The following is a 26,402-nucleotide window of genomic DNA, read 5'->3' on the forward strand; positions in this document are numbered from 1 at the left end:
TATAAATGACAAAAATAATTATAATCATTAAAAAAATTGCAAAATCACTGGTCATGCTAATCCTATAATATTGCAAGACTTTTGAAACGGGAAATCCTAGTAAATGAAAAAAAAATATAGAAATTTTTTTAAATGAATTTGTAGTGAGCAATATTATAAGGTCCAGACTAGTAATAGCTTTATTGATTGTTGGAAGATTTTGGTGTTTTTGTATTTGAACACTGCCATGGAAGCCTTTTTCCTTTGGCGGTTTTGTTGTTGTACATATTTCTTAGGATTAAAAGTAAAAAAACACTCCTGAAGTATTGGCATATTGTAACAAATTTCCTTGAACTACAAAAAAAATTCGGAACTATTGATTTGTTACATTTCAGTCCATTCCGGCAAGTAACTTGGTCGGAAAAATGAAAAGACAAATTTACCCTTAATTAATACATAGTTTGAAGAGTTACCCATTATACTTGGTGACATACTTGGTGACATGGCAACTAAATAATTTAGAAGCCAATAAAAATGAGACACAAAGTCAACCAAAAATAAAAAAAATAAATAACAAAAATGATAAAATTTTTAATAGGTTGTACCCATTTACGTTACAGCTCTGCTGCAACGTACACCACAAACAACCATCGCCGCCAGACTGAACACCACAGACAACCATCACTGCCGGACTGAACTTCGAGCCGCACCACTAGAAACTAATCACTTACTGTCGCATACAACATCCCTCTCTAACAGTGCCACTTCCCTCTCCACACCACCACCACCGCTAATTTTTCCCTATCCACACCACTGCAGCACCAGAACGAATAGAGAGGAGGAGTGGCTTGGCCAGATCGCCAAGTTCACCAGTATTTCCAGACTCTAAGGGCGTCACGCGCTCCTGCGAATAGATCAAACATGTTTTCACGTGCACACGCGCCCCCTCTTCTTTGGCGACTGCGCTTCAGACTTCAAGCTTCGACCGTGATCTTCTTCACGCCTTCTGCCTTAACATCAACTCTCTGCTGCGGTCAAGCACCGAGAAGGAGCGGAGGCTGATTTGGGCAAATTCGCCGTCGTTATGAAGAGGAGAGGAACGAACGCCGGTTGTTGCTATAATCTCGACTCCACATCTATAATCTCGACTCCTTCTTCTCTTTGTTGATGTGGTGGGCCTTCCTTGTTCTCCTCCTCGTCCCTGATGTTGATGGACTATAATCTGAAACCCCACGTGGCCCCACAAAAGCCCATCTGATTCAATCCTGGCAGTTCTCGCCTCTCCACTCGATCAGCACTGTCCATTCTCTCTCTCAGGAACTTCGGTATCGTCCTTGCTCCTCTTTCTCTCTCTACCCTTGTCTGCAAATCTAAATCCAAACCCAAATTAAATATTCCTTATTCTTACCATCACCCAGAGACCCAAATTACAAACTATATATGGCAAATTAAAGAATAAACACACACACACTGACACACACACACACATATACATACATACATGTATAGACACACATGTATATATAAAGGAAGATAGACATACATGTATAGACACCGCAATCAGTTGAACGCTTCTTCAGCGAGGAAGCGTTTGCCATCATCTACAATTGTTTCTTCTCCGGCGAACAATTCCTCCTAGTGGCTGACCCCAGAAGCTGCGAACCCAAGAAGTTCTGTGGGCGTGGTGCTCGTGTTAGGTTCCAGAAGTCGTACCGCTTAGGGGTGTTTGGCTATCTCATTATGACCTTTTTGTTACTTGTTTGGTTGTAACCTTAACAACTAAGGGTATTTTTGTCCTTTCATGTGTATAAGGGCACTATAGTCATTTATTTTCAACTTATGCACTGTTACGGTCAAAATCTGCCGGAGACATGCCAGATGGGGTCATCTGCAACAAAATTGCATAGTTTAGGGGGTTAGTTGCATTTTTTGTAGTTCAGAAGGGTTAATTGCTGATATGGTAACAGTTCAGAGGAATTTTTTGTATTTAACCCTATTTCTTATTCATAAAGCTTACCATTTTAACCGAAAAAAATACATTATAAGGTTCTAAACAAATTTATAAGTAAACAACATCAATATGACCATTAGCTAGTGAAATGACACACACACATGCGCGCGCGCACATATATATAGGGCTAAAATCTGAAAACTCCCTTGTTGTTTACAAAAATTATCTACTAACCCCCTCAAGTACTGAAACTATCATAAAACCCTTCAAGTACTGAAACTATCATAAAACCCCTCAATAATTTTTAAAATTAATCATATCACATCTCTCCGTTAGTTAACCGTCTAAAACTAACTGATCTTAGCACGCGCACCAAGTATTGTATTAGAATTACCAAAATACCCTTATTTTTGACTCACAAGCAAAGTCAGAGACCCACCACGTTGGTAAGATGCACAGGTCGTCCGGTCCAACAAAAACGTGGCCACAAAGATGAACATTGTCTTCACGAATCCAACGGCCATAGTCGCGAATAATTTGTCGCTGTACAAAATGACAACGTCTATGCCGGACGATTGATGGAAGAAGTAAATTCCGATGCCGGCTATCAATATGTGACGGACGGTCGGCGTAGGATGGAGAAAAATATTTGAGCCTAAATCTTGGATCTAAACCTTTCAATACTTTAAATCATCAGTAAGATCTACAAAGTTTTTGAACTATTTTCTTTTTTCACTTGGATATGAAATTTAAACAGTGTTTGCCGGAGGTTGATAAGGCTTCACCTTGGCTTAAATCGGCCGGAGAAGAGAAGAATAGAGGAAATAGAGAGGAATCCGAGATAAGAGAGAGAAAACGAGCTTGGGTCTTAAGAGTTGAATGTGCTTCATATGTACTAAACCATCTTGACCCTTACTGCTTGTGAAGAAAAGCTCTAAGAGATCTTCATCTGTGTCCATGATACTTCTAGTTGGCCAACTCTTTGCACATGGCGTTTGTATCAATATGGGTTTGATGAGGCCGTGGCTGCGTTTTTGCAGCAACAATGATCAAACTCAGGACATAACCATCATCATCAGTTCAATTCACCATTCCAATCACCGCCGCAAGCACTGCCGATTCAGTTCCAAGCTTGCCGGCTGTTCCTCTCACCGCCGAGCTCCCTTGCTTGCCGGACAGATCATCATTAGCTGAGCCCATTTTCCTCCTCACCAAACTCTTCTTTGTACCGCCGTTGCCAGCCCCGCTGCCGACCGTTGCTCACCGCTGCTGCGCTTGTCCTCTCCACCGACTGGCTCCATCTGAGCCGCCGCAAGTCAGCATAATTCTCTTTGCCGCCGGACCTCCGATCGAGCTGGGGATGAAAAAAAAGGATCAAGATTCAATCCGGCGTAGCGTGCAATTCCGCAGTTCATCCTCGCCGGAATCTACACTACCGTCTTAATCTGTGTTCATCTCAAACGGTGACCGGACACTTCATCGTTCCATTCCGGCATCGTTGTTTTGTATAGCCCCAATCTTATCTTATATTAATATATTAATATTTACTTATAAAAAAATAAAAATAATATATTAATATTAATTGAATATCAAGGGCATTTTAGTTATTTCGCAAGCACTTAACTGTTTTATAAAGGAATGGAGATAATATGATAATTTATGTTATATAGGAGGTTTTTTAATATTCGAGGGAGTTAGTAGATAATTTTGATAAACAAGAAAGGGTTTTCAGATTATAGCCCATATATATATATATATATATATAGAGAGAGAGTGTAAATAAATAGCAAGCCAGAGGAACAAAAATGTATAAAATCTATGGAGAAAGGTCTCTCAAGTCGCACGAGATACCATGGGGAAAACTTGTCCAAAATTCCCATTAAACATTGCTACTTTCCCATCAAATGGTAAGATACTACCAAGGAAGTCATGTAGGGTCCTGATCTATCACTTCAATTGCACAATATTTTAGCTACGAGTGCTTCATCAGATGCTTCACTTCACATATGAACTGTCATGTTGAATTTGTCAATGCATTTAATATGAATCATTCAGAGACAATTTTAACATCTCTACAGAAGTTTTTTTTTAAAAAAAAAAAAAAAAAATAAAATCTATTTTAAAGCTTTAACGAATTTCAAGCCAACATTGCAAAGAATCTAATCTCACGTGATATACGAGAAATTATCATATGATGCAGTGATCATTAGTTTGGATCAATCGTGAAGTAATTCATACTTAAAATCTTGATTGAAAATGTAATGCTGACACATTTATTTAGATCCTATTTGCTCGCGTTTTATTTTTATTATTTTGTTTTCATTGAGTACTATAACAGTGAACAGTTAAAAAAACATGTTTAATAAAAAATGTTTTGTTTTGCACAATACTGAAATGTTTCGTGAATATATATATATATATATATATTTAAAAAAATATTTTTAAATTAACAATTATATTTTTCAAATTTGCAATATTTTTTACCAAACATGTTTTTGCTTAAAAAAATCTTGCAACAAACGAATGTTATCAAATATGGTTTCGATTACTATTCAAATCACCTTATAACAGAACAATTGTTTTGTTTCAAGTTAAAACAAAGTGCCAAAAAAAAAAAAAAAAAAAAATGCAAACCAAATAAGATCTTATGTTTCACCTTGTGATTGGCCAGAATAGAGTAATAATTTGTGTGTGACATTACTGTAGGATCCACCAAAGAGGCTAAAATCAGTATCACTCTCTTTTCCTTGGATCAATATTAGTCCTTTTCCAACTTCTTGCAATATTTTGAATCATATAGGCGTATTTGGTATGAGTTATATTTTTGTGAGGGTATAGTGTGAGGGTATTGTAGAGTGAACAGTAGAAAAAATGTGATTGATAAAAAATGTTTCTTTTGCACTGCGTCGAAATGTTTTGTGAATATTGGTAAAAAAATTGAAGTATTAATTTGGTATTTTTACATATTTCAACGCTATAATAACAATACTGTAACATTTAACAGTAAAAAATAAATAAAAATTCTTAAATGACATTTTTAAATTAACCATTATACTTTTTAAACTTGCAACACTTATTTACCAAACATGTTTTCATGTTTTTGCTTCCTATAATCTTGCAATAAATGGGCATTACCAAACATATTTCCGATTACTATTTAAATAACTCTACAACAAAACATTTGTTTAGGTTAAAACAAAACCCTAAAAACAAAACGTGAATCAAACAAGCCGATACTAAGTTAAATTTTGTTCAAACTACTTATAATTCTTCTTAACATTTAAATTTATATGAAAAAACAAAATTAAAATGATAAACTTCAAATTCATATAAATTAAAAAGTGAATGAAACTAAATTACTTTAGAAAACTAAAGCATCATATCGCGCCAAGCCTTCAACTGCGGCTTTATTGAGTAATAGTGCTGATCGCTTACTTCACTAAATTGAATTTCAATTAGATTTAGCTTGGTTAACAATGTGGTAGAGAGTTTAAGGCAAACAACCTTATATTTATATGTTGAAGCGAAATTTTGCCCGACCCAAATTCGCACCTGTTCCTGTAAAAGAAAAATAATAGCGACTGAGGACTGGCACCGGCAAGTGTCGGCCGAATACCCTCCGACAATCAAGTCAATTTTGGGGGTTTATATGTAAAAGAAAATAAATTATATATTTAATTTCACCTATCTTTCAAGTGGATCGATTACCTTGTTATAGGAGAAGGTAAGCGTCGTTTTTTTGGCATCGTTTGGTATGGGGTACCAAATCGAAGTTAACCGTCATTGTCAATTTTCCAAGTTCGTGGAGTTTGGGTTACAAATGTTGACCTCTTTTTGTTCATATGCAAATTTTGCAACTTTGATTTCATTGAAATTTGATCTCAAATTAGAGAAATTGATTGAAAATTGGATTTTGCTGAGTTGATTTCAAATGTCAAACACCATATTGTAGATTTCCACGTATTTATGGGCATACAAAAATGCATGTTGGCCATTGTTTTCACCTTTAATAAGGGATATACTTTAGGGTTAATTTCACTTACACTTCCTGACGTTTGCCTATATTCCACTTACACCTCTTTTACGTTTCATAATTTCACCTACACCCGCTATTAATAACCACCGTCTAATTTCCTAACAGAAATGTGTGATTTTACTTTTCTACCCATAAATTATATATTAAAATTTATAACTTAAATGAAAAGACATAAACACCCTCAATTTCTCTCTCTCTACTCACATACACATTTCTCTCTCTTTCTACACACAAACACAAGTTTACCAACATTTACTTATGGATAATACTTATACAAAGATAGCCACTACCTCTTAACATAATAAGGGAATATATATATATATATATATATATATATAGTTTCATTGCCCTTCATTCTTCCTCCTGAAACAACACCACCCTGACCCATATATATATGCATGCATGTATGTATCACCAGTAAGCCGTGAGTCCGTGACTCAATAATTTCTTAGTGTTTTTAATTCAAAACTGGTGACAGGTTCTTCACTAAAATTAGAAGCCTAGAAGAAAAAGAGAAGCAACCCAGAAAGAAAAACAACTAAAATAAATGAAATTTAGAGCTTAGAGAAAGAAAATAAAAACCCAGAAGAGAAAACTCAAGAAACTGAGAGTGGAATAAAGAAGAAATGAGCTCCTACCACCGTTTGTTGGAATCGCCGGGGGTGAGCAAGGAAGATGCCGACGGTGATGAATTTCTGGGTCACTTCGCTCAACTCAATAGGGCGAAAGGGATATTTGAATTCCTAAATCTTGGGTTTCCGAGCTGACTGTGCTTTCCAGCTAATGGACTTACTGGGGTATAATCTCATGCTTTAAAACATTCCTATACTTGCTTGTCAATTCTTGGTGTAATACTGACATGATGATTGGTGTCAAATTGGAAAAATGGGCACAGGTGTCATTGTGGACGACGAAACCTATCAAATCTTTCTGCCAATGCTTTCTAAAACTACAAATGAATTTCTTCCGGGATGGGGTTAACGGATCAAATCGAAAATCGGCGGGCTGGTTCGGCCATGGATGACTCGGCGGCGGTTTAGATGAAGCAACGGCAGCGGGGACGAGCTCGGATGGTGGACAGGACCGGCGAGCAAGGTGGGCTGGTTCGCCCATGGTTGACTCGCGGAGATGGGCTGCTTGAGGCTGAACGGCGATGGGCTGGCCGGACATTTCATCCCCGCCGAACAGTACTGCCACCAACAGAAGAATCAAAGAGAGGTTTAAGCAATAATCAGTTAAGGGTGATTTTGTAAATTTGCATTGGTCAATGAGGTTAAAAATGGCATTTCAAGTTTTGGAAGGGCAAAACTGACCTTGTACCGATTTGTTCATGCTAACACTGTTAGTTGCTTAACGGCAGGAAGTAATTTGCTACATAAACCAAAACCTTAAGGGAGGTAGTTGGAATATTAAAACGTAAAGGGGGGTGTAAGTGAAATATAGGCAAACGTCAAGGGGTGTAGGTGAAATTAACCCTATATTTTATTAGCTCAGCTCGTCGGAAATAAATTTTACGAGTTACACTCCGCTCGTGCTTTAATAAGGAAATAAATTTTACGAGTTTCACTCAGCTTGTCTTTTAAAAAGGGAATTGTTTTGTCTAAGCTTCGTAAGCTCGCACTTGGTTAAGGGAATATATATTTCTGTCCTTCATCAGAAGGCCTTTAATAAGGGAGGTTACAATTATGTTTGCAAACAGGTATTGCCCCAATCATTTGAAGACAGCGACTTGACTTAAAATGTCAAATACAGGTACCATCAACCATAGTTTCCATGATTAAAAAGTAATTTTCAACTCAGAAATTCTGAGCTTTCCCAGAATTGCAGACATTCCATACTTATTTTTATTCCATCATAGGTTGGAAACTAACTTTAAAATTCAATCACACTTGAATACAATAATTTAGATATCATGCTATATTGATTGTTATTGGGTTGTTATTCTTAAACAAAAAACCAACATTAAAGTATTGGACAAGGTAGTTTAATTTGTTTTTTACCAGCATTGGAGCGCACCCCCCAAAATATGCTGGTTATATATTTTTTATATATCTCTTCTCAAAATATGTTGGTTATAACCCTATATATATATTTTATATATCTCCTTTCATATGTACGTTTTCAAATAATATAATATAGTAGGATATAGAAATGGGCAGGAACTTTGACATTTTACATGCAATTTCTCTCACTAAATTTGGCCTGCAATATTTATTTTGGAAGAACACTGCTGAGCATGCTTGATCTTCAAGCCTTGGACGGATCAATGCTCCCCTTTCTTATATATATATATATATATAAGAGTGATGCAGGCATAATTTCAAATTTCTGTAAGTGAAATTTGGTTTTTTTAGAAACTTTTCATATTTTGAAAGTTTCCCTGTTTTGAGTAGTTTTCTGATTTTCGTCAGCTTTCCTTTTAAAGTAGCTTTAATACAGGAGAAACTTTCTAGGTTTTCAAGCATTATAGTAAAATTCAGAAAAATATACGAAAGACATAACCAGCGCTTACCTTCCTCGGCATAATCACACCTTCTGGTAGTTTTGGGATATGAGGATGAAATGAAGGGTATTTATAGAAGACAGATCTGCAAAAAAACAAAGACAGGAATTTTTAACATACAACAACAGACTGGTGATCTACCACTTGGTGCAATCCATATTTGAAGCGCACATAATCATTCACAGAAAACATACAGGACTTCATTCTTTGTTATCGTATCCATATCACCAACTGATGAATAGATCTCCAGTAGACAGACAGGTTTATCAGATATGTAGATGATTATTATTTTTACACCAAATAAAGTATGGAATCGCAGAACCCTAAATAAAGTCTCAAACCCAACGCAGAACCCTAAAAACATTACTCCCTTCTCGCCATTGTCACTTTCATCTGCATTCTGGAACCTTAATACTCTCCCTCTCTATCCATTCTCACTCTCATCTAGAACCCTAAAACATTACTCTCCATTCTTACTCTCATCCGGCCCAACAATAACACTGACAGATACAGGACTCGGTATCCTCCTCTATCTGCTTCTTCCATCCATTCTCCTCATCAATTACGCTGTCAAATGCAATGGTAATATACACTACACTCACATTCTTTCGTTTCTTGATCACAGGAATTTTTACAAAATCTTGTTTGAGTCTTCAAAGCTGCCTTTTATTGTGTATTTAATAAGAATCAAGATTAAAGATGTGCTTGTGAAGTACCTCTTTTGCATCATCACACAAATAACCACCATCCTCTAATGTTCTTTTCTCAGGCAATGCATCTAGCAATTCTGTGTACAGATGCCAAGTTTCAGAAGGAATTGATGAAAACGAGGTCTAAGTTTCCAAAAACACTATAAATAGGTAATAATCATTACTAAATCACATGAATGAGCACTGGAATATGCATATGAAAATTGTAAGCTTAAAGAAAACCAAAGCAAGTCATACCTCAGTTCCCTTTCATATCTCTTGGATCTTTCTTTTCCTTTTGTATCCCAAAAACTTCATGACACAGGTCCTTCATGGATGTAGAGACCTGCAGATCAAATTTGACAATAAAACATGATAAGAGAGCCAAGAAAAATATAGTGCAGAACAATAGATGACAAAAATGAAACTTAGGGTGCTTCTTACACTGGAAAATTCAGATTCTAATGTGCCACAGAGTTCGATTAACTTAATTTTTTCTACCTTGAGCTGTGCATTAAGAAACAAATAAGCAAAAAATACTGAAAGGTATTTCAACTGTTCTTTCCTCCACAGACGCATACTAAACCAGAGAAGCAGATAGTATTAGCTACCTTGTGTCTTTTTGCACACAAGTAGAACGCCAAGCCAATTCTCTTATATCAAACTAATTCCAACAAAACAACACCAAGCCTCATTTTACACAAATAATATAAACATCTATATATCTATATATGTATTTGTATGTATGATGTAGGACAGAATTTTACACAGTTCAACAAGTCTGTTTCCGACAAACTAATATTGTTTTTTGGGTCGAAACGACGCATTGAGAAAAAGGCACTAGCTTTAGCTTGTGGGCCATGCTGGTTTTCATCTGAAAACCTTCGTTTAGGGCTTTAAAATCGCGTTTTATTGTGTTATAGGAAGTTTGATGATTATTTCGGGATTTTTGTTCGAGGTCTTAATGAAGTCCGAATGCTCTGAGATTTTATATTTAGTAGTTTTACTTGATTAAGTTTCTTTCTCTATTTTTTCGGATTTTTAGAGAGAATTTATTTTTATCCTTATTTCTAGAATTAGTTTCCTTCTAGTGTTAGGTTTTCTCTATTATAAATATTTATGTATTGCAAGAGCAGAATTTAACCTTTTATCAATAATATTTCAGAATTCTTTACGAATTTATCACTTGTTTTGTGGATTCAAAACACCAACCATGTGGATTCAAGGTAACTTGTTTCTCGTGAACAAATTTATCGCTTCCGCTTACGTCAGTTGGTATCAGAGCCTTGTCTTTTCCTGGACTGATGGCAATTGATCGTTTTCGTAGCACCCACTTTGCCGACGATGATCGCAGAGTGAAGGCCCCTTGGGCAGCCTTACATACTCAAGATCGGTTCGTAGCAATTGGTGGCTACCAGGTTCGTGGTTCAATTCGTGTTCGCGCTGATAATGTGTCTCGCAGCTAACCGAGCATGGGTTATGTTCCAGTTTATCCACATAGGCCTCCAGCCTATGCGGATTATTTCGATGATTTTTCCGATGATGAGGAGTGCATATTCCATGATCGAGGTAGACACAATAATCGTGAATTTCAGGTAAAACTTGATCTACTTACTTTCAATGGAAGTTTTATTATTGAAGATGTCTTTTTTTTTGATAAAAAAAAAAATAAATAAATAAATAAAAAATAATAATAATAATAATAATAATTATTGAAGATGTCTTGGACTGGATTGAAGAAGTTAAAAAAAATTTCGAATATTTTGATGTACCTGAAAACAAGCAAGTTCCGCTTGTTGCCTCAAGCTTAAAGGATCGATTTCAATTTGGTGGGAACAAATACAGTTTCATAGAAGAATGGAAGGATCACATCCTATTCGGTCATGGTACAAGATGAAACAGATGTTCATTGCTAAATTTCTACCATCAAATTATGAAGAGTTGATGTTTCAAAAGTATCAGAATTGTCGGAAAGAGAGTCGACCTGTCAAAAAGTCTACAAAGAAGATTCACAAAAAGGATAGTGGCACCAAGAATAATAATAATTTTGTTGAGGCAATGACTGATATTATTGAGGTTGATCAAGAGAAAAAATATGTTGCTTCACCTATTGTAGTTGAAAAACATGAAGTCAAGGATGTGACAACATTAATTCATTTGCAAGAGTTGGTAGATGCAGAAAAGTGCTTTAGCACAACTAAGGAAGAAGATGGTGACAAGGAGTTCGATGTTGAAATTGAGCACCGAGACTTAATAGATGATTAGCGGGTTAATAATTTTTCCAAATCAGGTATACAAGATGGTATTGAAGAATTCAGGCTTCAAGTTGGTGGAGTATCAATATTTGAGTAAATTGTTAATGAAGAAGTTTTTATTCAGAAAGGTGCTAATGAAAATACTTTGGTGTTGTGCATTGGAGATTCTCATAGCAGTGAACAATATGATTTTGTGGTAGGTGGGATTTCATGTTATTCGTAGCCAAACTCGAGGAAGAGTTTTTTTGAAGTAGAGGAGACTAATGTAGGACAGAATTCTACACAATTTGACAATCAGTTCGACAAGTCCGTTTTCAACAAACCAATAGTGTTTTTTTGGGTAGAAACGACGCATTGAGAAAAACCCACTAGCTTTAACTTGTGGGTCATGCTGGTTTTCAGTTGAAAACCTTCGTTTAGGGCTTCAAAATCGCGTTTTATTATGTTATAGGAAGCCTGCCGATTATTTTGGGATTTGTTCGATGTCTTAATGAAGTCCGAATGCCCTGAGATTTTATATTTAGTAGTTTTACTTGATTAGGTTTCTTTATCTATTTTTTTCAAATTTATTTTTATCCTTATTTCTAGGATTAGTTTCCTTATAGGATTAGATTTTAGTTTCCTTCTAGTGTTAGGTTTTCTCTATTATAAATATTCATGTATCGCAAGAGCAGAATTTAACCTTTTATCAATAATATTTCAGAATTCTTTATGAATTTATCTCTTGTTTTGTGGATTCAAAACACCGACCTTGTAGATTCAAGGTAACCTGTTCCTCGTGAACAAATTTATCTCTTCCACTTATGTCAATGTTATTTACATTGATTGAGAAGAAAATGAAGCACTGACTTGACACCAAGGCCATTATGCAATGAATTGAAGGATCTAATGTAAGCCTTCTCAGACACACAATTTTGTACACAACTTTTATGTATACACACAATTCAAAACCAATGTTTCAGAACTAAATGTTTCCCCTTTCAACTTAAATACTCCCCCATCCGGTTTGGTTCCAACTTTCAATACAAAACCAATGGAAACAAATGTAGTATCACAACTTATAGATTGTCACACCCTCACTCATCACCGTAGATTTTAATTGGGGAATAAAAATAAAGGTATCTAATGTCCTCTCTAACATACCGAATGCAGAACCTTATAGAAGCATTTTCAAATCAAAAGAATTCATGATATGTTAAAGGAGAAAAAAAAAAAGTTAACTCCACCAAACACCACTATATAAAGAGGCTAGATCTGAAATTGAATATTGTACATATAAATCAAATCAACAAAAGGAAAATATTCACAATTTACCAATCCTAGTCGTGCTTTCCTTTGTCAGTTGATGACAATAGATCATCTATCCCATTCCTCGACGGTTTCGCTGACCCAACTGAAAGTCTCCCCAATTTCACTGAAACTGCAATTAGGTAATAACAAGTAAATTAACACTGAAATCAAAATGCTCTGGCTTCATAAAATCCCAATAATTGAACATGTATGAATTAAATTATGAACAAGTTGTGAAGGCATTAATTAACTGATTGAACAGAATCAGATCAAAATTAGCTGTGCATTAAATTAAATCATACAGCTTTGAATGAAATATCACAGTCCACAAGTAAATAAGTAGTAGTGAGATTCAAAGAGAAGGATACCGCGGTACATATGAAGAGGAATCGTACCGTCCGATTCGTCGGACGAAGCAACGAAGAGACTCCGGCGATACCTAGAGAAGAGATCCGATTTCTCGTCCGTATCCTTGGAGATTTCGTTGAGAGTGAGACCTCGCCGGTGATGCGACCTCCCTCCGATCAGAGATTCCTTCAAACTCTGATTCATTTCTACGGATCCAACACCATTATCATTCCCAATACACAAGGTTTAACTAGTGTGAGAGAGAAAGAGTAGTAGACGAGAAGTAAGATATAGAGAGAGAGGAGTAGGGGTAGAGAGAGAAAGTGATCTGCGATTAGGAGTGGGGGTAGAGAGAGAAAGGGAGGACGACGGATGGACAAATAAGAAATGAATAATGAATAATGAAACATAAAAATAAAAAATGGGCCATGATTGTAATGCAGTCAAGTGCGACATTTATTAAAAATGTTGTTACAAACGTATCAATAGCACACATTTTTTTTTTAAATTACTGTTAAAATTTGGCCGCCACATCAGTGTTTTGCTGTAGTGTGCCATCTTAAAGGGATAGGTCCAAGGTTTATATCCCACTTGGACCAGGGATGGACTTAACAAAGGCAATTGCCCCTTCTAAAATTTTTTTTTTTCGTATTAAATTTTTATTTTTTTTATAATAAATTAAATTATTTAACTTTAAATTTAATACTCAGCCCCTCTGAATTTAAAACAAAATAAAATTGTTGCCCCCTCCCTTTTCTCACGCCTCTTTTGACTTAGCGTTTTTTAGAAACCTAACAAAATTAGATTTGCAAACACACACATATATATACAAAATTAGATTTGCAAACACACACATATATATATTAAAAACAAAGCCAAAAAGGGTGAAGTCGCAAATGACAAATACCTTCTGACTTTTTGAGAACTAGCAAAATTAGATCTGCCAACTATTCAAAGAAAATGGGAAACTGAATTATATATCCAATAAATTGGAAACTGAAAACTGGGAGTGGGGTTGAGAAAATCGGAGCTCTATTGCAAAGAAGCATACTTGACTTGCAGTGACACTAGTCACACCAAGGTATACGGACTCAAAACTCATAACTCTATTTATTATTGAATTTATTGTTTATCCTTGTATGATTGAATATTTTTTTTCTGAATTGATTTTTTTTTCCCCCTAATATTATTAAATATGGATAGTGATTGTTTATCAACGAACGTTTAATTTATTTTTGCTTATTAGAATGGTTTTAATTTTTTTTTATCTTTGTTAAAGGTCCCCTCACATGAATTTCTGAGACCGTTCCTGCTTGGGACATGTGTGTCTCACTGGGTAAAAGAAAAATGTGCTGAAAATTATGGATTCTGTTAGCACTGAAGTGTTTGTTTGGCATTCCACTGCTCTTCAGCAGAAAATATATCTGATGTCATGGCCATGCTTGCTCAATACACATCCATTATTGTTTTGGCATTTGAGGAGGCCCGAGATGACATGGGCTAGATATGACTTGCAAACGCGACATCCGGTTCGTACAGATGGGTCAGGCCTATAGAGAGACACTGCCATATGGGCCGAACGCGAGTAAGCCCATCAAAGATGACCAGAACTCATGGAGGAACGGGCCTAGACCCAGCAGTCCATCAACATTTGTAAATATCTATAAATAGGAGAAGTAATGGAAAGAATAGGGGATATTTTTTTGGGTTGAAATACAAGAATTCTAGAGAGAGAAAGGGGGATGGAATTTCTTGTATCTTCAATTGGCGCCGTCTGTGGGAACCATGGAAGATTGGTTGATCAATGATTAATATCACGTGGATTCAGACCAATTCGGGGGATCGAGACTCGATCTTTGGGAGTTGAATCCAGATCTGAGCGATTGTGACCTACTCTGGAGGAATTTTAGTTCCTGTAGCTTTGGCAGAAGTGGCTTCAGATCTACGCAACAACGAGTTGTTCGATTGTGGTAGGATCTGACAGATTTAGAATTCGGACAATTCAGATCTCGTCAACCGTGAGCATAATTCGGAGAATTCGAAACCAGATCTGAAAAATTCCCACTCATGAAGCTCGGATCTACTCGCGAACTTGAGATTAATGCCTTTACTCCGTTCAGGAATAATGATAGGTGAAAGCTCCAATCCGATGGAGGCTGTCCAGCAAACAAAGCTTGAGGAGTTGATGAACTTGATCGAGGCTCTCAAAAAAGAGAATACAGAATTGAAAGCTGGAATGCAACATCAGCAAATGCCCGCGGTTTCGCGTCCACCTCCGGCCGGAGAAGGAGGTGTTCAATCTAATATCGCGCATCAAGGCGAGCAGGACGAGAACAGTCAGTCAGCTCTTCACCGTGATGAAAGAAGGATGGATGATTTGCCGCCAAATGCTCGTCGAGTTGAGGATCACGAAGGATCGACTCACGTTGATCCGCGACATGAGCAGATCAGACAGAACGAAGCCATGACCTTAGATCCGCATCGGGAAAGGTTTAACCGAGAGGAGGTGACAGAGGTTGATCGCCGCCAAGTTGCGTCGCCTTGGCAAAGATAGCTCGTAGAGGAACGGTCGTTCGATCCGTCCTACCGGCCCTCCATGGCTACAATCACTCATCGCGGTTCGAAGAGCAGAACCGTAGCCCACAGAGCTACCGCTGGGCGCCAAAGAGAGAATGAAGCGCTCCGATCCGTAGCTCGAACGGTTGATTCACCATTCACTGACGAGATCCTGAATGTCCCGCATCCAAGGAAGTTTGCTATGCCAGTATTTATTCTGTTTGATAGAACAACCGATCCGATCGATCATGTGTACCATATCCAGTTGAAGATGGCCCTGAATACGGAAAATGACGCTTTAATGTGCAAATGTTTCCCTACAAGCCTAGCTGGACCGACGCTCAGCTGGTTCAAGAACTTGCCTAAGAGCTCCATTAGTAGCTTCCGAGATTTGTGCGATCGGTTCATAAGTCAGTACTATGGGAACAAGCGTCCGCCAAAGGACATCTCAAGCCTATTCACAATGAGACAGCACAAAGATGAACGTCTCCAGGCTTTTCTCACCAGGTTTAATCTCACTAAGAGTATGGTGATCGAATGCCACCCTTCTACAGCGGTTCAAGCCTTCAAGTTAGCCATGACACGTGGCACTCCGTTCCATACCAGTCTGGTAGTGAACACGCCGACGACTATGGATGAACTCAATGAAAGAGCCGACGGCTTTGTGCGCCTAGAAGAAGAGGAGGCAGCCAATGCTCGGACAGCGTCGCTCGTGTCGACCGAGAAAAATTCCAAGGCAAAGATCAGGCAGAAGCAGGCTCAGCAGCAGCGTCAGACCTCCTGGAAGGCAGAAAAAAGGTCCAGGGAGGAAGAGCTGATCACTCCGCTGAAGGTCACTCTGGCGAGGCTATATCAGGAGAACAAAGATAAGTTTCATCCAGCACTGCCAATTAAGCAACCCCTCGAACAGAGGGATCAGACTAAACATTGTGCTTTCCATTCCGATTTCGGTCATTAGACTAATGAATGCAGGAATTTGAGAAGGCAAGTGGAGATGTTGATAGCTAGAGGGGAGTTCGCGAGTTATGTTTAAGGCTCGGCGACAGAGCAGAATCGATCGATGGAACAAGTAAAAAGGAGCCATAAACAAAGCTCCCACAATTCACAACCAGTTCGTATAATTAATGCTATCCACGGTCGACCCGAGCCCAGCGAAGATTCAGATGAGCTGCTCCGAGCGCGCCTACGGCAGGTGCAGATGAAGAAAAGGGTCAGCAGTGTGAATACTCTACACCAGCAGATCACATCGATACAGATAAAGTTCGACAGGACAGACCTGCAGCGTGTTCAAATCCCCTATGAAGACCCGTTGGTAGCCAGTTTGACAGTGGCGGACTGCCTGGTGCGCAGAGTTCTGATCGATCCCGGGAGCAGTGCGAATGTCATGCCGAGGGACACATTTGATCGGCTCGAGATTAAACCAGAGAGGCTCAAGCCCACTGGAAATCCCTTGTTAGGATTCGATGGTAAGAGGGTGGAGCCCGTCGGAATGGTGGAAGTAGAAGTTCAAGCAGCAGAACGAGCTCTTATGGAAACTTTTGTGGTTGTAGAGATTCACCCCTCGTACAATCTCCTGATGGGAAGAGGATGGATTCACAAAGTCCAAGGAGTACCCTCAACTTTGCATCAGGTCATGAGGTGCCTCGGACCCGATGGAAATAAGGTAATAGACATTCGTGGGGATCAGGTTGCAGCCAAAGAGTGCTATTCCGTCACACTAAAGTATGCTGGGAAAGGGAAGGCGCCCGTCCGACTGGCAAGCCCCAGATAGCAATTATAGGAACCTCCGCCCAAGCAGAACAGGGTGGAGGAGTCAGTTGACTTGACCGAAGAGCCCCTTCTGGATGTGCAGATCGATCAGTCCAGGCCAGAACGAACTACCAGAGTAGGAATAAGACTGACCAGGGAAGAGCGGCAAGAGCTAGCTGACTTCTTGTCTCACAATGCCGATGTATTTGCTTAGAGTCACCTAGATATGCCTGGAATTAATCCCTCCGTATCCTGTCATTCTTTGAATGTCAATCCCAATTTCAAACCAGTAAAACAGAAGCAACGAAGATTTGCTCTAGAACGCAACCAAATCATAGCCGAGGAAGTTGATAGGCTGCTTGATGCGGGATTTATCAGAGTAGTACACTACCCGGATTGGTTGTCCAACGTTGTTATCGTGCAGAAGAAGAATGGGAAATGGCGAGTATGCATTGATTTTACCAATTTGAACAAAGCCTGTCCGAAGGATAGCTTCCTGCTGCCAAAGATTGATCAAATGGTGGATGCTACCACCGGGTATGAACGCTTAACCTTTCTGGACGCTTATTCAGGTTATAATCAGATCCCTATGGACCCGGCAGATGAAGAAGAAACTTATTTTGTAACTGAGCGAGGGACATACTGCTACAAAGTTATGCCTTTCGGACTAAAGAACGCGGGAGCAACTTATCAAAGACTTGTTAGCAAAATTTTCAAGGATCAAATAGGAAAGATTGTGGAAGCCTATATTGATGATATGGTGGTAAAGAGTAGGAAGAAGAATGATCATCTGAAACATCTGCAAGATATATTTGATGTATTAAGGCGATATGGGATGAGGCTCAATCCAACCAAGTGCTCGTTCGGTGTGAGTTCCGGTTAGTTTTTGGGACACGTGGTCAACCGCAGAGGCATCGAAGTTAGCCCCGCTCAAGCAGAGGTTTTGATTAAGAATGCCGAGCCAAAGACGATCAGAGAGGTGCAAGCCCTCACAGGACGAATAGCTGCATTAAGCCGATTCATTTCAAAATTGTCAGACCGCTGCAAGCCATTCTTTGACACGATTCGGAGTCATGGAAGACAGGTCTGGGGAGATGAGCAACGACAAGCATTGACCCATTTGAAGGAATATATGCAGAATCCACCAGTCCTGTCAGCCCCGGATCCAGAAGAAAAGTTATTTTTGTATCTTGGAGTATCTAGTGTTGCGACAAGTGCCGTTCTGATTCGTTGCAAGGAAGGCGTGCAACACCCGGTATTTTATGTCAGTAAAACAATGACCGAGACAGAACGAAAATACTCGAAGGCCGGACGGGTGATACTTGCACTGGTAAACGCAAAAAGAAAGTTGAGGCATTATTTCGAATCCCACCCTATAGCTGTTCTAACAACTTTTCCAATCAGAGTGCTTATGCACAAGCCAGAACTCTCGGGCAGAATGACAAAGTGGGCCATAGAGTTAAGTTCATTTGACATAACATATGAGCCGAGAACAGCTATCAAAGGACAAGCGGTAGCCGATTTCCTGCTAGAATGTGACTCTGAAGATACGGAAGAAGACCTCAGGTGCGGCTCTTGGAAACTTTATGTGGATGGCTCCTCTAACCAGATGGGGGCTGGAATTGGGGTTAAACTGCAAACCCCAGAGGGTACTTCTTTGAGTCAAGCACTCAGACTTGAGTTCCGAGCCACCAATAATGAAGCGGAATACGAGGCGTTGCTGAATGGGTTAAAGTTGGCCAAAGAGCTACAGGTCAGAAGTTTGACTGTTTATAGTGACTCACATTTGATTGTTCGGCAGGTAAATGGTGAGTACGCGACCAAGGATGACACGATAGGGGCATATCGTTCTGCCATTCTGCATAAAGCCAAGGACTTTGCAAAGATTGAATTCATACAGTTACCGAGGGAACAGAATGCAGATGCGGACCGGTTAGCGTGTAGTGCTTCGAGTTCTGGTGAAACATTGGCGAGGGTGATTCCAATAGGAATATTGACCCAGCCATCTATTTTCGAAGAACCTTTGGACTCTGACCCTTGGCAAGTCAACGTCATACCGTATGAACCGAGTTGGATTGACCCCATCATTACTTATATTCGAGATGGCGTTTTGCCTATGCAAAGGGATGAAGCTAGGAAACTCAAAAAGAATGCTGCAAAATACGCCATCGTGCATAACTAGCTGTACAGAAGATCCTACTCTGGCCCATACTTGAAGTGTGTCACCCCCGCAGAGTCGCAGCAGGTATTGCGAGATATTCATGAAGGTGTGTGTGGCAATCATTCTGGGGGAAGGTCGTTAGCGCATAAAGCAATGACACAAGGGTATTTCTGGCCGAACATGTCAAGAGATGCGGAGGAGTTCTCTCGAAGGTGCGATAAATGCCAACGATATGGACCATTGATCCACCAACCACCTGAGGAATTACACGTAATGGCCTCGCCGTGGCCTTTCGCGCAATGGGGGATGGATGTGGTCGGTCCTCTGCCAACGGCAAGAGCTCAGAATAAGTATGTGTTACTGGCCACGGATTACTTCACTAAGTGGGTGGAAGCAGAACCATATCCTAGTGTGACTCAGACTCATGTGAGACGATTTATTTGGAACAATATTATCTGTCGTTTCGGCGTTCCAAGATCAATAGTCATGGATAATGGCACGAACCTCGACAACATGCAAGTAAGAGAGCTGCTGGAGGAGTATGGAATTAACCAGAAGTTGGCTGCAGTAAGTCATCCTCAGGCCAATAGACAAGCAGAAATTACAAACAGAACCATTTTCACCTGCATTAAGAAGAAGCTGGAGGACCATAAAGGGAAGTGGTTGGATGAGCTCCCGAACGTCCTATGGGCTTACAGAACCACCCCAAGGCGGCCGACTGGGGAGAGCCCGTTTGCAATGGCATATGGTACCGAGGCAGTTATACCGGTTGAACACTTGGTCCTAACTATCAGAAGCTTAGCATGGAGTCGAGATCAGAACGACAAGATGTTAAGATTGAACCTCGATATGATAGATGAAAGGAGGGACGCTGCAGCAATAAGGTTAGCATCATACCAGCAAGTATTGGCAAATAGTCACAACAAAAGAGTGAAACACAGAGATTTTGCCCCTGGCGATCTGGTTCTGAAAAGAAAGGTGGGGATAGTCAAAAAAATGATGCCACCCTGGGAAGGCCCATACGGAATTGCAAAAGTCATAGGCAAGGGAGCATATACGTTAGAAACCATGGCGGGAAGGTTGGTCAGCAAGCCCTGGAATGCCACGTCTCTGAAGAGGTACTACCAATAAAAGCTAAGTTTCGGCTTTATTGGGTGTTGTTTGTTGTCAATCAAGTACGTATGAATGTGCAAATTCCTGAAATTTATAAAAATAACTTTCCTCTTCAATGGGTTGCTAAAAATAAAAAAAAATGAAAAGTCAAGTGGCAAGTGGCATTCTAGCCGAGCGCCAGGCACTTAAGCAAGATAAGTGGCAGCTGGCACCATAAGCCGAACGCCAGACACTTGCTAAAAAATGAAAAGCCAAGTGGCAAGTGGCATTCTAGCCGAGCGCCAGGCACTTAAGCAAGATAAGTGGCAGCTGGCACCATAAGCTGAACGCCAGACACTTGCTAAAAAATGAAAAGTCAAGTGGCAAGTGGCATTCTAGCCGAGCGCCAGGCACTTAAGCAAGATAAGTGGCAGCTGGCACCACAAGACGAACGCCAGACACTTGCTAAAAAATGAAAAGCCAAGTGGCAAGTGGCATTCTAGCTGAGCGCTAGGCACTTAAGTAAGATAAGTGGCAGCTGGCACCATAAGTCGAACGCCAGACACTTGCTAAAAAATGAAAAGCCAAGTGGCAAGTGGCATTCTAGCCGAGCGCCAGGCACTTAAGCAAGATAAGTGGCAGCTGGCACCATAAGCCGAACGCCAGACACTTGCTAGAAAATGAAAAGCCAAGTGGCAAGTGGTATTCTAGCCGAGCGCCAGGCACTTGAGCAAGATAAGTGGCAGCTGGCACCGCAAGCCGAACGCCAAGCATTTGCCATAAACAAGCACACGACAAAGTTAATATAAAAAAAGAGAGAAAAGGTATATATATATTGAAAATGGGTTTGAACAGAGCGCAACACAAAGGAAAAAGAGAAAAAGAGTTCTGTCATCTCATTCATAATAAGCATTGGGTTTACAAAAAATGAAATATTCAAGTCACATTGTTACAAAAAAGTATGGAATCGAAGAGTCCGGAGGAGTCCTAGCTAGCTGCCTCAGTACCGACAGCCTCCAGGTTGTGCCGACCCGCCTCCTCGGTCCCATCAGCCATCTCACCCTCACGAGGTGGGGAATCAAGATGAATAACAGAGTCATTCTGCTGGGGGCCAACGTTAGCAGCGGCTATGGGAGGTACCACAGTTGACGATTGAGGAGCGGTTAGAGGCAGAGCGGAAGGAGGAGCTGTAGTGATCCTAGAGGAAACAATGTCCTGGCACTCATCAAATATGTGCTCCGCTTCGGTGGGTTCTGGGTCAACATAGACCCCCAGATGGTCAATCCCTAAATCCTTATCGACCTCATCTGGAGTTGAGCTGGCCTGTCCTTCATCCGGAACTCGGTCGGAGAAACCTTCTCGGAATCCTTGAGCATATCTAAGAGCGCCGACCCTTGAGAACCGAGCATGAAGAGCCAGCATCCCACCGTCCACTCTGCTGATGGTATCAATCAGAGCAGTACGCTCATCCAGAGCTCTCTTCTCAAAAGCCATCCGAGCAGACTGTTCATCAGCCAGAAGGCGCTGGAGCTCTGCCTTTTCGTCTCTGATTGAATCACGCTCAGTCTGCCAGACACTCTTTTCAAGCTGGAGGGCATCCTTCTCATCCTGAAGAGAGTCATTTTCTTTCTTCAAGACATCTCTTTCTTGTTCGGTTTTTTCAAGCCGAGCCAATACCTCGGTATTCTTGCTGGCGAGAAGGTCGTTTTCCTTATTGGCCACCTCCAGGCTATCAGAAAACTTACGAGCCCTGGCGTTCCCCATTTCAACTTGCTTCTGCATAGCCATCATTCCGAACAAAGTCTGCATAGATATATATTAATAATGGTTAAACTGATAGTCTGGTCGGACGAAGGTAAGACCAAGTAGTATGAGAGGATTCATGAGTTGGGAAATAAAAGTCACCTCCATGGCAGATTGGGGGAAGCGGCTGAACACATCCTTTTGGGATAAACCTTTTGCCGCCTCAAGGTCTTTCGGAGTCCACATGCTCCTGTAATACGCCATGGCGGTCTGGCCATCCTTTAGCATGGTCTCGTTTGGCTTCACGAACGTCCCATCCGTTCGGGTGTACCGAGGAGCCCACGGTGGTAAAGTGGGAAGAGAAGGAGAAGCTGAAGCAGAAGCAGAGGCACCAGCTGCAACAGGCCCGGAGGGGGCAGGAGCTCTGACTGGGCGGTGCAAGAAAGCACCCGGCCCAGAGACCCGGGTCCTTCTTATAAGAGGTTCCTCCTCAGGGTCGACTCCACTGTCAGGATGAGGCCTTTTGCCTCGTTCTTTGTCCCGAGCGCCCCCAGCGGCAGCAGGGGCTGTAGTGATCTGTGGAGACGCGCTCGGGTTGGTAGCAGGGGTGCTGACAACAGAATCAATAGCCACCGTACTCAGGATGGTGTCAGAGATGGTGGCTGAGGAAGAGGCTGATGCAGGAGAGGAGGTTGCCCCAGCAGCAGAAGTGGCTGGGGGAGTATTTTTCTTCCTGCCAAAGGATGGAATCTGAAGCCTGCTCATGGTATAGCCGAGGGATGAGAGCGCTAGAAGGTTGTCTGAAGTGAGGAGGTCTGAGCAGGAAGGAATATCGTTCAGAACGTATTTCTTCAAGTAATTACTCCTATCCCTGCAAACACTGTAGCTCAAGTCATCACAAGGTATTCCTAAGGAGCGGCATAAGAAAGTACAAAAGCGAGGAACACATGTTTCGCAGGGACAATCGTTTTTGTGAGATTTGAATTTTTTATATGAGGAAACAGAACAGACGCCAAAGGTGCTCGGGATTGGGTAATCCTCTGCAGCCGGCGAAGACCAAGCCCCACTAATGCCCACAATGTTATCCCTCCAACCCTTTTCAGATTTGATTGTGTCCATACATATGGACATCTTGTCGATCGGGTAGAGGTGGTAGAAGGGCTCGTTAGTTCGGATCTTACTGACCTTATAACACAGAAGAAGATCTATGAGGTCAAGGTCCAGGCTTCTGTCACGAATCAACAGTAGCATAACGGATATGATTCTAAAGAAATTGGGGTTTACCTGCAGGGGGGATAACCCCAGTCTATTGAAGACATAATTAAAGAAGGGATGCAGAGGGAACCTAACGACATTCAGTTGAAGGTTTGAAAATAAAACTTCGCCGGGAAGAAGGCCGGCACCGGTTATAATATTAACATCCTTAGGGCAAACCCTAACTTGGATGTTGTCAGGAAGTCTAAGTCTCATACGAAGAACATCTAGATCTACAACCATGGTGGAAGTGATTGAAGGATCTAAAAGGGTAAAAAGAAGCCTGTCGAAAGTAAAAAAGGAACAAAACTAACCTCTGAGGTAGAAAGCAACAAAGAGCACTGCGAGACCGCTGGAAGAATGACTCTTGAAGGATTTCACCGGAAGAAGCTTAGCACTGTTCTAAAGAGAGAGAAATTTGACTGATGATGGAGACGGTAAAAAGGTATGAAGTGGTATTCTAGAGCCTTATAAAGGCGAGGGGGACCCGAGGGCCGAAGCGTCAGGAAGGCGAGAAATTCATCGAGCCCCGGGACATTGATTCTGGATCTGACTGTCCGTTCCCCCATGTGGGTTTCTCGAGCCGTCAACGTCATGATGAGACGCCTTCAATAATTACCCCCTTATTAAACAAGGGGTAATTATGGGGGCAGTTGAGGAGGCCCGAGATGACAGGGGCCAGATATGACTTGCAAACGCGACATCCGGTCCGTACAGATGGGTCAAGCCCATAGAGAGACACTGCCATATGGGCCGAACGCGAGTAAGCCCATCAAAGATGACCAGAACTCATGGAGGAACGGGCCTAGACCCAGCAGTCCATCAACATTTGTAAATATCTATAAATAGGAGAAGTAATGGAAAGAATAGGGGATATTTTTTTGGGTTGAAATACAAGAATTCTAGAGAGAGAAAGGGGGATGGAATTTCTTGTATCTTCAGCATTGTTCACATCCGGTCCTGCAGCTCAAGCTATTCTATTTTAGTCATCTGCTTACGAGTATTTTGTAATTGATTACTCCAGATTGTTTTCTTCACAAGTTTGTTGGTTATTTCCAACTTGTTCCCCCTACCCACCAAACTATTATGCAAGTATTTGATGAGGTCATACAGGAATAACAATGAGTTTTCATATTTATGGGCAGAGGTTATGAAATTCAAAGTTGGACTCGACCCAATGTTCTTCAATGACACTCTTGTTATGGTTCAAGAATTGTTTAACAATTGTGTGTTAAAGTTTTATTTGTGTACATGTGGCTTAAAGAAGCTACCTCTATGCCTCGTCTGTTGTGGTAGCATTCTGATTAGTTGATGTATTTATCATTAGAGAACTTTGAAGGAAGTACCATAGCTTATCATAGACTCTCTACTCCCTGTTTGTGTGTGAATTGTTGATCATTATGTTATTTTACAACTCCATTTTCATGCAGACGAGGCAGAAAACCTTCTACAAGCTATCAACAGCTATCGGGCATCTCTAAATGTAACAGCCCTAACAAAAAATGGAAAAGCAGAGTGTTTTGCCCAGAACACGGCAAACCAACTCAACAATCAATCCTGTATAACTCAACAATATTAGGAGCCCGACTATGCAAGCATTCTAACCATCTGGGATTTGGATATCACCAGTACATATGACGGAGTCACTTTGCCTGCTTGCTTTCTCAACGGGGTTGCAAATTCTGACCCCTCTAAGTTCATAGACACTGAATTCTCCAAACATCTCAATAGCACGGATTATATAGGAGCATTAATTGTTATTGAAAAGAATTGGATTGTGGTCATTTTGACCACAAAATCTCCTAGGGGAAAATTTGACACTCCTATTGTAAGCTCTGACACAAATGTTGTGAAAATTGAATGGTATGACAGCACAGGGTGTAATTTTTAATTATTCGTGCAAATCATTAATTACAAATAAACATAAATTCCAAGATCTTAGAACTTCATTATTTTTACATAATCTATAATACATAAATATATAATTAGATATATATACCTCGATCCACGATAGCAAACCTTGCTTGAGATTAAGTCCAACGTCGATAGCAAACCTTGCTTGAAATCAAGTCCAACGTCGAGATCTTTTAACAACGAACTAAACTGTAACTCATGTTGTTACATAACTGATGAGATATATACACTTTTATATAAAGGGGGTAAGTGCAAAAAACACCCCTCTAATTGTTCAAAATTGACACCTCTAATTTCAAAAAGTTGCAAATAAGGAGTTCTGATCAACAAATTTGCCATGTGCTGTGCATGTGAGCAAAAGTTGGGCTTTAGAGCGGTCTGATCTGAGATTGATGATGCAGCGGTCAACGGTAAGGAGGATGATGAGGAGAACGGCGAGGCCGAGGGACAAAGGCGGTTTGAATGAAAACCCTCCTTCACCATGAATGCCGGTGAGTTAAAAGAAGAGAGAGAAATTCACCCAAAACAAAAAATTAAAGCTAAGAGAAATAAGATTTCATTACCCACATCACCCAAAACAACGTAGTTTATGTCAATGTCTATTTGGGTAAATTCATCTTCTATTTGGGTCAATGTCTATTTGAATAAAGAATATTGGGGGTATTTTCGTATTTTTACCTACCCCTCTAACAAAAAGCCCTTATTTGCACTATTTTGAAACTATAGGGGTGACTTTTGAACAACAGGGATGTTATTTGCACATTTTTAAAAATAAAGGGGTATTTTTTGCACTTACCCTTATATAAAGGCAGAAAGAACCAATTCTCCTTTAGTAACCTTAATATCCACTTTTCATGAAAGTAAGGAACAAATAGGAAAACA

General features: G+C 40.3%; 1 long non-coding RNA gene across 6 annotated transcripts; it reads right to left on the reverse strand.

Annotated features, from left to right (window-relative positions):
- Window positions 1-310: 310 nt before the first annotated feature.
- Window positions 311-13,463, reverse strand: LOC132271980 (uncharacterized). Of its 6 annotated transcripts, none has more exons than XR_009469935.1 (8): window positions 13,072-13,463; window positions 12,728-12,833; window positions 9,417-9,504; window positions 9,186-9,256; window positions 8,479-8,554; window positions 5,435-5,488; window positions 1,523-1,867; window positions 311-1,341 (listed from the first exon to the last, which is right to left on the reverse strand). It is a non-coding gene; the product is annotated as an uncharacterized LOC132271980 (long non-coding RNA). The 6 variants fall into 6 exon arrangements; XR_009469933.1 differs by having other exon boundaries at window positions 311-1,349; XR_009469936.1 differs by lacking the exon at window positions 5,435-5,488 and having other exon boundaries at window positions 311-1,349; window positions 13,072-13,462.
- Window positions 13,464-26,402: the final 12,939 nt, after the last annotated feature.

Source organism: Cornus florida, unplaced genomic scaffold (genome assembly GCF_030987335.1).
Source record: "Cornus florida cultivar Cherokee Brave unplaced genomic scaffold, ASM3098733v1 CherokeeBrave_3.0.0_Hap2_Chr08, whole genome shotgun sequence".
Lineage (NCBI taxonomy): Eukaryota > Viridiplantae > Streptophyta > Magnoliopsida > Cornales > Cornaceae > Cornus > Cornus florida.